This window comes from Mastigoproctus giganteus, chromosome 13 (genome assembly GCF_048544385.1).
Source record: "Mastigoproctus giganteus isolate SK-2022 chromosome 13, ASM4854438v1, whole genome shotgun sequence".
Taxonomy (NCBI): domain Eukaryota; kingdom Metazoa; phylum Arthropoda; class Arachnida; order Uropygi; family Thelyphonidae; genus Mastigoproctus; species Mastigoproctus giganteus.
Window position 1 is genome coordinate 7551398 of NC_143587.1, and position 13694 is coordinate 7565091.

General features: G+C 40.4%; 1 protein-coding gene across 1 annotated transcript in view; it reads left to right on the forward strand.

Annotated features, from left to right (window-relative positions):
- Positions 1-6825: 6825 nt before the first annotated feature.
- Positions 6826-13694, forward strand: part of mEFTs (elongation factor Ts, mitochondrial) — a 49556-nt gene continuing 42687 nt past the window's right edge. Inside the window, exon 1 of the mRNA XM_090387098.1 lies at positions 6826-6913. The gene's annotated coding sequence lies outside the window, so the exon portion shown is untranslated. The remainder of the gene's footprint in view (positions 6914-13694) is intronic.

Genomic DNA, 13694 nt, shown 5'->3' on the forward strand with positions numbered 1-13694 from the left:
TTGTGATTTCTCTTTTACAGGAGTTTGACCATCTCACTTGCCATGCCTGCCGCAGGTGCAGCACCAGCCGCATTTTTTCTTGTTTCCGATTATTCGCCGGATCTGTTGTGTACCCTATGAATGTTGTTTGGATTCATCTTGAGTGCATGTACATTGAAAGCGTACATGCACCAGTGTACAATGAAAGTTCATACAAACGGGAAAAGTCCAATTCACGGAAATAAAAAACGGGTATTCATGACGTCAGTCCAGTGCCATGAAAAATCGCAGAGAGCAGGTTGCTGCAGGAAATATCATCATCACATATACACGAATTAATGAGGACATCTTTAGCCCAGAACTCATTCGTCAACCTACTCCAAATAGTTCTGTGAAACTGTTGTTCATGGCCATATCCAAGTCAAACTTGTTCATAAGTGCCAATGTTCTTTTGAAGAAGGAGTTCCTGGATATCTCTAATCTAGAGTTACCGATGTGGGATGTAGTCTTCTGTAGGTATCCTTGAAGATTCAGCAGGTAGGTATCCTTGAAGAAATAGCCAGTAGGGTTCTCTGTAACCCTCCGTTTGTGTTATTCTTCTTAAATGGCTGTATGTATTTGCCCATTAGGTGAAGAGGGGTTACAAATTTTCAGAGATGACAAGCAGGACAAAAAATAAATAAATAAAGAAAATAAAAAAAAAGCTGAACTATTATATTAGGGTCACCCGGGAAGTTACTTTCAACTACTCATGTATGTTGTGTCTGTAATTTGTGTGTGTTCTCTGGTCAATTTTTCTGCTTTGTTGGACGAAAACCCCCCAGTTTTTCCGGCGTAAAAATATTGCTATCTACGCCTAAGCCCGACTAACTCATCCACGGAATGAAAAAAAAAAAAAAAAACCCATGAAGTTCCTTGCGTCATCGACGATGCCACTGTACTACCAGCAGACATGACAATCGGGACAAAATGAATTCTGGAGATGAAAAAATCGGTACAAAGCATCCGGGAGAATAAAAATACGGATATTTCTTGTACTCATTTTTAAGAACCATGCAGGACCGTACTTGTAGGTACATCTGGCACTAGCATCTGGCTTCACCATAGAGGGGGACCTCACAGGGGCCTCTGTAATCTAAAATTTTAAAGCGATTTTGGTTTTTTTAAAACCCCGATCCAAACTAGGGCCCACTTATACCTGCCATGTAAACAGAGACAGGTGAAATTTATTGAAAGTGTGGATGACTCATTTATGCAAAAAAAAAAAAGATTAATTTCCAGAATAAGGAAAATCACTCTCTCTCTCTCTCTCTTAATTCTCTAATAGGGTGTAACATGAGAACCCAGAGGCTCACATCTAGTGAGTATGGACTTTGCACACCCAGGGTCCTCCTGAGCTGGATATCATCATCCTTCTCTTTCTTGGTGATTCCCTTCTATTTCTGACACACACACACACACACACACACACACACACACACACACACACACACACACACACACACACACACACACACACACACACACACACACACACACACACACACACACACACAGGGTAACTCATAAATTTGATTTTTGCTGGTGCAGCAAAAGCTTCAGGCTTCTTTGCACCATATGGCTAATAATAATAACACAGGTTGACCATAGCGTATTATCTGCGTTGGGAATATGCCTTAATCTTTTCCACTGGCTGTGAACACAAGAAAGCAGCTGACCAGCGCGACTTCTCGGTACAATATATGGGAGTCGGTTGTAAATTGTGAAATGTGCCTTTAGTTCTTAATTTCGCATTCTACAGCAGCAGCTCTTTTGCCAAAAAGCCAGAGGTACGAATAATGCGCGACATAGAGTTTAGTTCAGTACTGTTCTATATATTTCGCAGTATGACAACGTTTGTGTTTAAACAGATAAAAATAAAGGTCGAAAAAATAATTGTTTTTTTCTGATTATATTTATATATGCAAGTTTTTTTGTTTTTTTTTTTTTTTGACTTTTGTATCGTTAAAGGGGGCCTCGCAATAGCTTAACGCCTCGGGCCCAAGAAATGTAAGTACGGTCCTGGTATAACGGCGATGTAATTTCTACTGTCCTGACTTTCCTAGGACATTTAATATTAGAAAATATTGTTTCATAAAAACAGTGCACAAAAAAGATTTCAAATTTAATTTTTGGTTCAAGTCAAATACCTCAATCAGTTAATTGTGAGAATGCTAAAATCCTAATTCAGGTACAATTACGGTAGAGTTACAAGATCTAGAATTCAAAACCTAGGACAAAATAGGAAAAAACTAGGATATTTTTAGTTTTAAAAACGAGGACATTTTAAAAATTCTATTTATTACAAAAAAATTAAATACGCATTTATTGTTACTGCCAATCATTTTCAGTTAGTCTAGATTACAAAGTAAGTAATCATAAAATGTTTTACGATCAGTTTTCAAATTATAAAGGACTAACAGAATAATTTTCACAGTATTTGGTTCCATTTTATTTCTAATGTTGCTCTATTGATTGATAATTAATGAAAATACACTCTCTACCTTCCCATTGTGGGCAGGTAGACTACCTTCCCAATGTTTTTAAAACTCGGAATTCTTGCATTGATTAAAATATTCAGCCCACTTTCTGTGGGCTAACAAGTTTTCCCAACTTTTTATCATCTTTGTGTTTCTCAGAAACAAATTCCTTAAAATTCATAATTTGGTCAAATATCATCGATTTTCACTCCTTTTTCAATAAAAATCAAAAGAACTCTATATATCATCCTATTTTGGAACATCTTTTAATTCCATGAATTGTAATATTTTAAACTGTTCCAAATATTTGTCCATATTTTTATATATGCGTATACATACGAGGGGTTTCCGAAAAGAAACACATTTTTTCTCTCGATGATGTTTAATAATACGAAGTTGAAATTACACATGAAATAAGTGAACATGCACTACTTGTCCACAAAATCTCCAGTTTTATTGATGCACTTGTTCAACGATGGATCAGTTTACCAATACCAGTACTGAAGAAGTTCGTGCCCACATGCAGTAACCAACATCGCACCGCCTGATGAACTTCCTCATCCGTGGTGAAATGCTTTCCTGAAAAGTGTTTTTTCAAAGGGCAGAACAAATGGAAGTCTGAAGGCGCTAAGTCTGGGCTGTAGGGGGAATGTGACAGAGTTTCCCAACGATTACGGCGCAACCATTCACGAGTGGTGTGGGCAGTGTGTGGAGTTGTGTTGTCGTGCAACAAAATCACGCCGCTTGTCAGGAGTCCTGGTCGTTTGCATCGAATGTTAACTTTCAGTTTTTCCAACGTTGCACAGTAAAGCTGTGCATTGATTGTTCCTCCCTTCGGTAAGAAATCCACCAACAGAACGCCTTGGCGATTCTAGAACACTGTGGCCATGACTTTTCTGACATTGGAAACAGTTTTGAATTTTTCGCACAGGAGATTGTGAACGCTTCCCGGCCATGGCGTCTTGGTTACTCTCACGGGTAAAGTGATGAACCCACGTTTCGTCTGCTGTGACTATGCGAGCGAGAAAATCCTCTCCGTCGCTGTATCGCAACTGGTTCTCCAGACACATCCCCATACATTTTGCTTTGTCCTCCTCTGACAATTGTCGGGGCACCCAGCAGCAGTGCACCTTTCGAAAGCCAAAGACATCGTGAACAATCGATTTACTACCTTTCACGATTTGTGCAATTTCACGCACTTTCATCTCGCCTGTTTTCAAGAATGCCCTTAATGCGCGAAATGTTGTCTTCTATCGTGCTCGATGAAGGCCTGCCCGCCCGATGTCAATCTTCAATGTCAATACAGCCCGCTTTAAATTCATTGCACCAAAAGCAAACCTGCTTCTTTGGCATAACCTTTTCGCCATACACAGCAACCAGTTCACGGTGAATGTCACTTGGTGAAGACCCTTTTGCTTGCAAAAAAGACTACTCCAACAAAGAAATAAAGACAGGTGTTGTATTGAAATTGGAAAATAAATGTTTCCGAACTGGGATGAACTATGTAATGTTGAGAACAATCAGAAAGAGCTCAGTTCTGAACCTTATATTTATTGTAAATATTACTTCTATTTTAGTACTGTTTCATTAGTTAACGAAATAAAAGTTTGTTCACTTGCAGAGACAATTTATTGGTAGATTCCTCTGGTTATCTTTGTACGGAAGCACGAATGTATATAATTTAAGTTAATAAAGAATCCTATCATTATAAAATGAGATGGGCACTTCCGTAGCCAGGTGGGAAGGAGCAGCAGTGCACAGCACACGCTTCTTGATTAGACCGGGGTTCGAGCCCGTCACCACCAAATACGGAGGATGCGGAAAGGTCAGGGAATGACCACTGCATATTCACGGAGCAATATGGCCTTAGTTGCTAATGCCCCTAAAAACCAAATAACAAACAAACAATAAAATGAGATCAAAAGAGTAATCGGAAAAATGCTGAAGAATATCCACTGCAACAGTACAACTAATGTCGGTGTTACCAAAAAAGAATTACGTGCGGTCACTGTCTTCTTCTTCCAAAACGAATTTTGAACCTTTCGTTTCAAACATAACTTCGGTGTCTTTATTTTTTGAAAAGTATTGTGAAAACAATGAAAGCACGCAGTAAGCCATAATGTCAAGTGGTGGGAAGCTAGTAACAATATAGGTTTTTTTTATGAGAAGTCCCATGCAGTAAAATCAAACAGGAAGTTACCCTTTATGTTATCGAAAGTAATTTTGTAAGACTCGAAGTCTTACAAATAACTTAATCTCTGAATAAGAATAGCTGGTAGAAATAAAATAATTTTACAAACAAAGACAACAACATTTCAGAAATATTTAAATTAGTGGGAGTTGGCCTGTCGGTACAGCACATAAAGCATAGATGTTAATATTGGTATTGATTTCCTTATCATGGTATCAAATTTTGCATTTTTTTTTTTTTTTTTTTTCACTAATTGACATTAGAACTTCATCAAAACTCTATAATGACATTCTGTAAAATAAAAAAAAAACTTCTCGGGAGACTTCTTGTGTGTTTCAAGCATAATATAAAACTGTCCTGTTTTTAACCTATTTGAATTTGTTGGATGAAGCTACCATCGTTGTTTTATCTTTCTACTCGCAATCAGCACTATATATAAATGCGCAATACATCCAACTTGAACAACATCCATCTTGAAACTGAATAAAAAAAGTGAGTTGATCGAGATATCCAATGAAACGAACACTGGGGTGCAAAATTTAAGGACCAGTCAGGTTTACACCTGTAGCTTCTCGTAGGAGTGGCCTGGATATGGGAAAAGCATACCAAAGGAACCTTGTGAGGTACAGAAATGATGAAGGAAACAACACCGACACAACAGCGGAAACATAACGGTACAGAGGGACTTGTTCAAAAATGGCAACATAGCAGTGGCTGCCATGATACTGATGCATCACTGCCAAAGATGGAACAAAGGGAAGAGGTAGTCCTCATTAGGAGATATGGCCGCCCCAAATGTCGATGCAGGCTTTGCACCTCCTGTCCATACTTAGAACAATGTTATTGATAAGTTCTTCGTCCATTCCTCTGTCAGCGCCATCTTAAGCTGGTGAACATTTTCTGGTGGGTGTGAACATGTCGCTAGGCGTCTCCGCAGAGCGTGCCATATGTGTTCGACGGGACTTAGATCGGAGGGGGGGGGGACGAGAAAGGCCAATCCATACGAACAATACCTCACTTTCCAAAATCATATCAACAGCTGCAGTGCGAAGGGGTTACCATCCATAAACAAGAACTCGGGGCCAATGGCACATCGGAACAGACGAACATGGGGAATGATTACCTCAGTACCGTAGCGTGCACCGGTTACAGTACCGCCTTCCAGTATCTGGAGTTGTGTACGTCCATCCAAGATAACGCCTCCCCAGACGAGAACAACTAGACCGCCATATCGATCCCTTTCAATATTTGCGGGGTGATACCGTGCCAACCTCTCGCCAGATTAGCTGACGTCCAGAATCGCTGGTGAGACTGAATCTACTGTCATCAGTAAAGAATACCTTATGTAAAGATTTTGTGGTTGTAACCTTCAGAAATAGTGTTGGTCCTTAAGTTTTGCACACGAGTGTAGAAGCATTAGACGTCTAGTTTGAAACGATCCGACATTAGGAGCGCTATGTGTAGTTTGTTGTTTTGGAGGCGTTCACAACTCCAGCTAACGCTGGCGCTAGCTGGAGTTGTGAAGCACTCGCTTCACAACTCCAGCTCAAGCACTCGTCTGGTATAGCGTAAAAAGCAGTGCCGGACCAAAGTTTTTTCGTACCCCGGGCAGAAAGATTTTTCGGCATCCCCTTTATCAAGATATATATGATTCGTAAAATTTGGTGTCCCGGGCAGGGGCCCTACCAGCCCGTGCTTTAATACGGCACTGGTAAAAAGCTAGCAGTTCTCCGCCCCATCTATCGCTGCCTAGGACCGTGAATAACTGCGCCACTATGTCACCATAAATACAACCTTGATCGCATCCAGAAAAGCTAGTTGCATGTTAAAACACTGCATAAAATTGAACCCACGTCTAGCGAAATTTTACTGCCGTACAACTATTGCGCCGACCGGGCTAGCCGAGTGGGTAAAGTACCTGCCCGGCAACCCAAAGGTCGCGGGTTCGATTCCCGCCTCGGGCTTGGATCAAAGTACTGCAAAAACCTTGGGAGGTGCAATATGGCCACAGAAGCCGATGCGCCAACAACTACCAAATCAAAAAAAAAAAAAAAAAAAACAACTATTGCGAAATTTAATCTCATGTCAGCAACGAAAATATTACTGAGATAGGGTGCGCCACTACTCTGTGAGGTGCGCTGTTACACAAAATTGGGACTATGGAGTAGTAAAAATGCTATAGGTTATGGAAGTTTGTTATTAATTGGAAATGACGGAAACTGAAGTGAGTACTGAAGTTAATCGGTTTAATTAAGAGAAGTTTTTTGTGCTTAATTAGCTTTCTACGATATAAAAATTGGCCATTTTGTGTTGTTTTGTACAGTACGGCTGATTTACTATTAGTGAACGATACGAAGAAGCAAGCGTATAGGCATTGGTACAATTCAAAATAAAATAAAACGACTCACATCATCTCTCCATTCCCTCTGGTAATTTAGATAATCCTTAAAATTTATTCAAACTATCCACTTCCAAAATGTCAGATGCAGGTTTGTTCAAACAGTTACTCTCGGCTGAAAGAATATCCAGAATTGTTAATATCTAGTATACGGTATATAGTTCGATCATGGTGTGAAGCAGTGACCGACAAGCGTAGCTCTTCCTACCCGTTGAATGGTTGGCTACAGGTCGGTAAAATGCTAAATGTTTAGGATTTTTATTTTATTTTTTTTCGTAAACGCGATTTTTACTCTCCATAAAAGAAAAAACCCCACACTTCTTTTTCTTGAATCCGTCCTGAATTAGTGGCGTCATGCAACCTAACTTTTTTTTTACTACAAAAATTAAAATCTATTAAAAACCCACACTTCTTTTGCTTGAATCTGTCTCAAATTAGTGGCGTAATGTAACCTAAATTTTTCTACAAGACAAAAATGAAAGTCAATTAAAAAACCCATTTGCTTGAATCTCCCGAATTACTAACCTTTCCTCTTGCTCAGATTACGAACCTGAGGGGGCATAAATTCAAATTGAGGAAAGACAGTTGTAGAAAACTAACTCAATCTTTTTTCACTAGCCAAAAATGAAAGTCCATTAAAAACCGACACATCTTTTGCTTGAATCCGTTCCAAATTTGTGGTGTAACATAACCTAAACTATTTTCACTAGACAAAAATTAACATTAAAAACCCACACACTTCTTTTGCAAATCTAACCTAATCTTTTTTCACTAGACAAAAATGAAAGTTATTAAAAATGTGACCTTTCTCTCTTAGTGTTTTTGCTTCTAATTGCAACTATTTTTCCTAGTTCAGGTCGGTCATGTGTGACATGAGGAGGGGAGGAGCAATCACATCCTTCACTTCAACTGTTTGTCAGCCATACCCAGCGGCACCCTATTCTAAATTCAGCCCTCCGTGGATCCCTTGGGATCTGCAGAGGACAACTTTAAAACAGTTTCCAGGGGATCCGTGGATAATTTCTATAATTGCTACTTTGAATTTTACTTATTTTTTAAAACAAAATCTAAATATCGTTACAGACTGGATGTTGCACCACCCAACATGAGAATTCACTCCCAACTTTAAAGGAATTTGTGAGACAAAAAAAACAACATTCTTCACACTATTAGCCTATGAGGTACGATTGATTGTATACTCAAATAGTGAGTTTATTATTCAGTTATGTTTTGTGTGTGTCAGAAAAAGATAGATTGTGAGATAAAATGTGTCAGTCAGAAAAAGAAAGTCAGATAAAAAATAAATTAGTTCTGAGGTATAAATTTTTAATTTTGGATACCTATCATCCAGATACCCCATATTTAAGTGAGCTAGGATGTGAGGATCCATGGTTATTTTTCGATGCCAGGAATCCGTGAGCAAAAAAGTTTGGGAAATAATGCCCTAGGTTATTGTGTTTAGTCTTGTTTTTGCTCGAATCCCTCCAAAATAGTGACCTAACATAACCTCACTTTTTTTTTTTTTGACTAGTCAAAAATGAGTCTAGTAAAAAAAAACAAGAAAAAAGTCAGGTTTTTTTATGCCACTTTGGGAGGGATTCAGGTTAAAAGCAGAATAAACAAACTAACCTAAAGGGGTTATACAGGATGTTTCAAAAGTGATGGTCGATAATTTTAAGATGAACTGTACAGACTACAATATGCAAAAAAAGCCTAGTAAACGTGGGTCCTTAAGTGAATCGTTTTTGAGATATTGCACATTTCTAGTAGGATCCTACATTCTGATCAACGCCCGATTTCGCTCATCACTCATGGACATTCGTGCCATGAGGGGACCTGATTGCGGATCTGATCACTACCTCATCCGGGCTAAGGTACAGCTCAAATTACGGCATGCAAAAAGGTCATCTCGGTCAGCCAAGCTGGACTGGAGGCAGCTAATGAATGCTGCCAACAAAGGGGCATATCAGATCGCCCTATCCAACCACTTCGAGACGTTAGCCGTGCCCGAGGATATAAATGAAGAAGAAAAGCAGATCTCTGATGCCATCCTGGAATGTGCCAAGCCCCTATGTCCACCTGCCTGACGTCGAACGCAACCATGGATATCAGATGAGTGCCTCGACCTCGTGGACAAACAGAAACAGGCAAAGTTGGTCGACTTTGAACGGTACCGGCAGCTAAACTGAGAAGTCCGACAGAGGATGACAGCGGAAAGAGAAGCATACTGGAACCAAGTGGCAGACGATCTTGAAGTGGCGGCATCCAAGAACGAGTACCGCACTCTCTACCGCACCCTCAGATGTCTGAGTGGAAAGACCAAATTGACTAGTGACAACATCAGAATGCTGATGGGACCTTCGTGCGATCACCGTCCGAACGCCTGCAACGGTGGAGTGAATTCTTCAAAGCATTGTATAATCACGACCCACCTCAGGGACCGCCAGAAGCCGCACTATTGATCGATCCCCCTGAAGTCTCCATGGTCGATGTTGAGCCTACAGTAGAAGAAGTGAAAGCAGCCATACAATCCCTAAAGAATGGCAGGGCACCAGGAGTGGGCCAAGTCACCACAGAAGCGATCAAAGCCGGGGGAGATGTACTGCTTCGCCGACTACACTCCTCAAAACCATCTGGTGCACTGAACAAATTCCGCTAACATGGAGGAAAGCCATTATCGTACCGATCCACAAGAAAGGTGATAACCGGGATTGCAAGAACTACCGTGGCATCAGCCTCCTTTCCATCATCGGAAAGGTCTTTATGAAGATCATCCAGCCAAGGCTGCAAAAACATCGCGAGCAAACCAGTCGTGAAGAACAGGCGGGATTTAGACCCGGGCGAGGATGCTGTGATCAAATCTTTGCCATCCGTCAGCTGACGGAGGAGAGGATCCAGTGTGGACAGCGAACCGTCATTGTTTTCATTCACTTTAAGTCTGCTTTCGACTGTGTCCATCGGCCTGCCTTATGGAAACTACTAGAGGTCGAACGTGTCGAACGTGTACCTCGAAAAGTCATCACACTCCTACAAACTGCATACAACGGTTTAACCAGCCAGGTGCGCATCCAGAATGATTTATCTGAGGAATTTACCATCCAAACTGGAGTCTGCCAAGGGGATGTAGCCTCCCCGTTGCTTTTCAACATCGTGGTCGACGCTATTATGAGGCAAGCATTCAGAAACAGACGGGGCATACAATATGACAAGGATCACTATGTGACTGACCTGATGTTTGCCGATGATAGTGCTATCTTTGCTGGTAACAACTCTGAAGCCACGGACATCCTCTACGACATTGCCCGCATTGCCCGGCCATACGGTTTGAAGATCAATGCTGATAAGACAAAGGCCCTGACAACAGATGGGTCGCAAGCCACCATCTATCTCGAAGGCGTCCAGATCGAGCAAGTGCAGGACTTTAAATACCTTGGGTTGCTGGTCCAGGATAAGAAAGTTGCATCCACCATGGAAATCCACAGCAGAATTGGACAGGCGGCCACTGCGTTCACCTCGCTCAAATGGTGTCTGTGGAAGAGGACCAACATTTCCTCAAAGACTAAAATCCGACTCTTCCGGACTTTGATCCTGCCCATTCTCCTTTACGGATCAGAAACATGGATTTGTCTCAAGCTAGATTTAAACAAACTTGAGGTATTCCAAATGCGATGCCTGCGGCAGATTTTGGGCATCTCACTTCGTGACCGCATCACTAATGATACCATCCGCACCAGATGCCAACAGCAACCAACCATTGCCGACCAAATCCAGAAGCAAAGGCTTAGATGGTTTGGCCACGTATGTAGAATGGGCATGAACAGAATACCATCCACACTCCTTTGGAGACAACGACCCACCCAATGGAACATCCAACGGACCGCGCCTAGGAAAACGTGGGCCAAGCAAGTGGAAAATGACTTGAAGAGCCGACGTCTCGACCTTAACCAGGCCAGGACTGACGCCATGGATCGTAAAGTATGGAAGAACATCACAGAGCAAGTCCGAAACCCTGCGGCACCTACAGCAGCATACTGGTTGCGTGGCCAACCGCCTCCCCCAGCTGCCAGCTAAGGACCAAGAAGAAGAAGTAGGATCCACCACTGACAAGGTGAACTGTACAGACTTGTTTGTTTAGGTTAGGTTATGTTCATTCTCTCCCTTTCCCTCTCTCACTGTTCTGAGACATAGCAAGCATACTAGTACATCAACGTCTTAGAGAACATGGGCGCTTCGCACATGGAGTATGAGCAAGTAGGCCCAGAAACATAACATCTGATGTTAAGGAAAGGGTGTTAGAAAGAATAGAACAAAATCCAGGAATTTTGACAAGGAGGGTTGCTTCCCAAGAGCGTGTACTGAGTCATAGCAGTGTGTGGCAATTTTACATTGCCAATTACTGTACCCCTACCATATCCAGCGTGTACAAGGTCTCAGCAATACAAACTACCCTCCCAGAGTGCTCCCATAGTCAGTGGCGGATCTTAACAGAAAATGTGCATTATCTCGAAAACGGTTCATTTGCGGCCTGATGTTCACTGGGACTTTTTTTGCTTATTTTAGTTTGTACTTTTCACCTTTAAATTATTGACCATCATTTTTGAAACATCCTGTATATCTTTAATATATGGCACCCTTTTAGGTTAGTGTTTTTATTCTATTTTTTTTTTTTTTTTAACTAGATTTTCATTTTCGGCTAGTCCAAAAAGGTCAGGTTATGCTACTATTTGGGAGGGATTCAAGTGAGAAATAGAATGAACATGCTAACCTAAAGGAGTACCATATACTAAAGATTATGAAACAAATGTAGGTTAGTGTTTATTCCATTTTTCTCTTGAATCCCTCCCGAATAGTAGCATAACATAACCTGACCCTTTTTTTTTTATTTTTAACTAGTCTTTCATTTTGCCCAGTAATACTGTAGTATTGGATCATGGTGGCTGGTCAAAAAAATTCAGTTTAGATTATACCACTATTTTGGAGGGATTCAGCTGAAAAATGGAATAAACACTGTGTTTATCCGTAATCTTTAGTGTACAGTACCCCTTTGGATTAGTACGTTCATTCCATTTTTCTCCCGAATTCCTTCCGAATAGGCACGATCCAACCTCATCTTGTTTTTTTTGCTAGACTTTCATTTTTGACTAGTCAAAAAAGGTCAGATTATGTTAAGGCACTATTCAGGAGGGATTCAAGCGAAAAATGAAATAAACATACTAACCTAAAGGGGATACTATTCGGGCTACTATTTGGGAGGGATAGTAGTATTCGGTACATGGTATCCCTCCCTACTACTATTCGGGAGGGATACCATGTACTGAAGATTAATCCAAACACTCAACAAACAAGGGAATAAACACTCTAACCTGATATCGTTGGCCTATAGCCAATCACTAAGAATGCATAGGAGGAGCTACACTTGTCAATCACTGCTTTATGCCAAGCCTCGGCCAACTGATTGAAGTGTATACCATATACTAAAGATTAACTGTATTGTTATGCGTACCAACTGAGAAAGAGTAAGGATACCATCAGCATTTAGTTTACTCAATCTGTTTAGCTTGAAAAAACATTTCAATAACATCTCGTGGGTCTCTAGTTGTTTCTAGATGCTGCAATTTGGAGAACTGAAGTCTTTTTTTGTGTGGAGTAGCCCTTTGTGTCCATACTAATCATATTGCTCTTCTCTTCATGCCTTCCAACATATGTACATCCTGAAAGGAGTCTTTGAGACTTAGTATTGGCAAATGATGCAAGAAAGCAAGCTTATAGCATCAGTCAAAAAACCACCCTCCCACATCCCCTATCTATTCCCTGCAATAGTTTGTCTAGTTCTTCCTCAGATTTATTTAAATTACCAACATTCACAGTAGCAGACTTGCATGCAGTACTCAAGATATGGCCCAGCCATTTCCTTGTACAATAGTATAATCACCTTCTTGCTTCTTGTCCCTGTTGGCAAAGTTCCTGTATATTATCGACAGGACCCCATGAACTGATCTAGCAGCCTGTCTGCACTGCCCAGAGAACTTCATGTTGGACTGTATAATTTGCCCTTAGGTCTTTTTCATTCTCTGGTACCTTTAGTGTGGTACCACCAAATTGGTATGTTATTTTGGGATTTATTGATTTGTGTAATAAGAACTACTTCAGTTTTTGTTTGGACTTTGTGGTCCACTTATTTATTTTCATTTAATTTGGTTGTAAAACTAACTTAATTATAGCAGTTTTTGTGTGGGAGGGATAGGAAAAGGGTGGGAGGTGATAGTTTTTCTGTGTAATCACATTAGGTTACCAAATGATCCAGTTTTATCCTCTTGTTCCCAGTGGAATATTCCCTCTTAAATCAAACATATCACATTTGTTATTAATAGTTTGGTCTTGTTTGTTATGTATAGGACATAACAGGGTATTATAGTTGTACTATTCAGATTTGTGGCTGAATAATCCCACTGTGATACTCTGTAACCTGATGATTAACACTTTTTTTTTTTTGTTTGTTTTGGACACATTTCTATTTATTTTTTCCTAATAAAATTGAGATTTCATGATTCTTTTTAAATGAGGTATATTTTCTTTCAAAATAGTAATAATGTATTACATAATTATT